This window comes from Nelumbo lutea, chromosome 3, assembly GCF_056320005.1.
Source record: "Nelumbo lutea isolate HS-2025 chromosome 3, American lotus-T2T, whole genome shotgun sequence".
Taxonomy (NCBI): Eukaryota; Viridiplantae; Streptophyta; class Magnoliopsida; order Proteales; family Nelumbonaceae; genus Nelumbo; species Nelumbo lutea.
Genome location: NC_142686.1, coordinates 44672113 through 44676031, shown reverse-complemented (window position 1 = coordinate 44676031; position 3919 = coordinate 44672113).

Here is a 3919-nt window from a genome sequence, read left to right as displayed (position 1 = left end):
CTCTATCACCATGCAAAAGCACTGGTTTGCAAGCCCCCTAAATCTGAAAAGCTATGCTTTCTGTTCCTTAAGAGATTTCAAATCCTAGTTCATTTTCTAGGTGGAAGAAAATGAAATCATTTTCCTATCAGCATGTTTGCTTTGGCTGATCTGAAAAAATATAAATAATTTTATTTTTAATAATGACACCCCTAATCCAAAATGGACTGTTATTGTGGTCTACAGGAAGATGAGGGAGATGAGCCAGACTTCCCAACAAGATTGGTAGCTTACTTCCCCAACAACTGAACAAAGAATGTTGAAAGTTTTTTGGTCTCCCCAAACTTTGGTGTTCTCAAAGTTAATATAGATAGTTTTTTGAAAGAAGGTTGTGTGGGTTTTGGGGCAGTGGTGAGAAACCACTTCGGTAAGCTTGTAGTTGTTCAGTTTGGTCAATCTACAGTCTCATCTTTGGTCTAAGTGGAGGCTACTGCAGTCTTGAAGGGGTTGGAGCTTTTGTATCGGTTGCAGAATCCCAAAGCCATAATAGAAAGCGATTGTGCCAACCTAATCAGAACCATACATTTGAGGGAAAATGATTGTGTTAAGGATGCCTTCTTCGTGTGCAAGGATATACTGGAAGTTTCCGACTCTCTTGGTGTTTATTTAAAATTGCCCTCTTTGGGTTTAGGAGCTTGCTGCCCAAGATCTGCCAAGCTTTAGGGCATCTATGTAATCTGTTTTCTTGTACTTAGTACATTTCGCTCTTTTTACCAAAAAAAAAAAAAAAAAAAAAGAAAAAACCTCTAAACAGCAATGATCAGTCCTTACATGCATTTTTCATAGTTGAAATGATTCCCTTATGCAAGTGACAACCCATCTTTCTCATCAATTTCTATTGATCAACCCCAAAATGTTTCATGAAGAAACACCAGTGGTACCAAACACAACTCTAATAATTTCTTTCCACTTTTACCCATGACCAAACAAACATACATAGAACTAGTAAGAAATGATTTAAGCATGAATAATTTAATAATATATATGATATTAAATAGATTGGAATGGTGAACCAGGATTAATGTAGCCAACCCCATATAGTCGGAACAAGGCTTGGTGATGATTCTAGCTGTTGAGCATGGTGACTTGGATAGCTGAGTGAGACCTTGATATTTTTATGTTTTTTATCATATAACTAGGTAAACTGGTGGTTACCAAATCCACTAGGTCACTACCCAGCCAGCTTTTCACGTATCATTTAAGTATTGATACATATAAAACCTATGACCAATCAATTAGATGGTATTTATCAAAAGGGGGATTGTCTAAAACTCACCACAAGTTTTTAGCATTTCTCTTAAATTCACCACAACTTTTCAAAATGTCTAAAATTCACCATGTCATTAAGTTGTTATTTTCCAAAACTCACATTCGGTTAGTGCATCGATAATGCCTCTTAATAGAAGTGTCCATGTCAGCATAAATAACAATTTTCACGACCAAATTACCCTTGAATGGCGAGTTAGAGGAAAAGGGTCTTTTTTAGTTTTCAATTTTTTTTTTTGCATTTTTAGTGTTTTGTTATAATTTCCAATGTTTTTTATAATTTCTATTTTTTTTTACATTTTCTATTTTATACGATCTATAAATTTTCCTTTTTTTGTTATTTATTTGCATTTTTTGTGTTTCTTCTATAATTTTTATTTTCTGATTTTGTTTTTCAATTTCTATAGTTTCTATAATTTGAAAATAAATTTTTATTTTTTTTTTCAATTTCTATAATTTTTTTTGTAGTTTATGTGTTTTTATGCATTTTATATTTGAAAATATTTTTTAAACTTTTTCCTTTTTTTCATGTCTAAATATATATATATATATATATATATATATTATATATATATATATATATATATGTGTGTGTGTGTGTGTGTGTGTGTGTGTGTGTGTTTTATATTTTTCTATGAAGGCTAAAATGATAATATATTAATACCGTTAGTCTGTTTAACGTCAAGTTAGTGACATGGTGAGTTTTAGACATTTTGAAAAGTTGTGGTGAGTTTAAGAGAAATGTTGAAATCTCATGGTGAGTTTTAGGCAATTTTCCTTATCAAAATTCATTAGTAAGTTTTGCTTGGTCAAAGATCTTCCAATACCATGTCTTTTTGGCATGTATGCTTTCCCTCTACTGTATTGTATGGTATTTATTAGTTTCCAACATCACCGAAATGCTATATTACTAGGATTTAGGAGATTTCTAAATTTAAAATTAAAGCCCCTTCTAAGTCCTAATGTACTGCACTGAAAAAAAAATATTGTTGTTTGAAAACTCATAAAAATGCAAATTTTTTATGCAATGAGTATTGATACATTGAGCCATGTTTCGGTGCAAGTGCAAAGTCTTGTATTATCTATATATTTATAATATTTATTTGTTATAATCTATTTATAATACATAATGCATTATATATTATATATATTTATATATTATAAATACAAAAAACAAAAAAAATAAACAAAGAACCAGATTAGTCAAAACCGGAATTGGTCAACAGACTAATTGGTTGATCCGATTCTGTTTTGGGCCGAGGATGTTCAAAATCGATAATATTGATTCGATTTCAAAAAATAACCCACGATTTGGTTAATTGAACCATGAGCACTTGTGAAAGCTGTTCGGGTTATGGTTGAACTAGCTCCAGACGTTACATGGCCGCTCTATTCCCTCAGCCACATCAGCACCGCATTGTCTCCGAGGCTCAGCTTAACTCTTCTGCTACATCAGCACTACATCACCTCTGTGGCCCCACCTTATCCTTTCAATCACGTCAGCACCACATCATGAAGATAGGGGTACAATCACAATGTCCAATAAGCACAAAAGAACTCCAAATCAAAATGCAAGGTTGCAATTGACTTGTAATTGTACTGCAAACAAACAAATCTTAGAAGAAGGCATTCCAAATAGGGGCACACTCGAGAGTAATAACATTTCTATAGGTCTGCAAACTAATTGTAAAAGATTGGATATAGGTAGGTCCAATTTTATTGTCAACAAAAAAGGTAGGTCCAAATTTGATTCATTTATATTCGAATTTGGATCAGGTCTCATCCATTAGATTTTATATTGGGTTCAAGTGGTTGAAGCCATATCCATATTGCACTTAGGCATTGAATAATAATAAATAAATAAAACAAAAAAAATCAAGATGTAGCATATTATTAATAAAATGAATTAAAATTAACTGATATCGTATTGAACAAAATGAATTAAAAATAGCTTCCATGAACTTAAACAATTTATTATATATTTTATATAAAACACATATTTGCCTTGGTTTTGATGCACATATTGAATGATATAATATTAACTTATATCTATATAATGTTAATTGAATCAAATTGAATTATTTTGGATTTGGATAAGGGTGGGTTTATATTTCATCAAATTTTATCATCATCAAATTCGAATTTGAATTTGGACATATACCATTTGTAGCTCTACCAATCTTCACCTAGAAAGGGCCAGGGTGCACCAATCATGTGTCTGGTTTGTTTGTTGGTGTGTTAGCTGGTTTGTTCTAGCGTTGACACGGAATTGAATTCCACAACAAGAACTTTGGGGGAAAATGGGATAAAGGGGAAATTATCAGTGGTGCATGGCACCAAATGCCAAAGAAAAAAAAAATAATGTCTGCATGCAACATCTCTTCAAAAGCATGGATGAATAACTTATAGGTCCAATGTGATTCGGTGAAACCCGACTCAGATTCAAGTTGGGGCTTGTAGTTGTAGATAGGATTGGGTCATATTCAGCTTTAGGGTTGGGTTAAGGTTTTAATTATTTGAACTGTGTTATGTTTAGGTTTTGGCTGACCCATCCTATTGGGTCATGATACCCTTGCATATATACAAAATATTCTTATACTTTTTGACTTTTAAC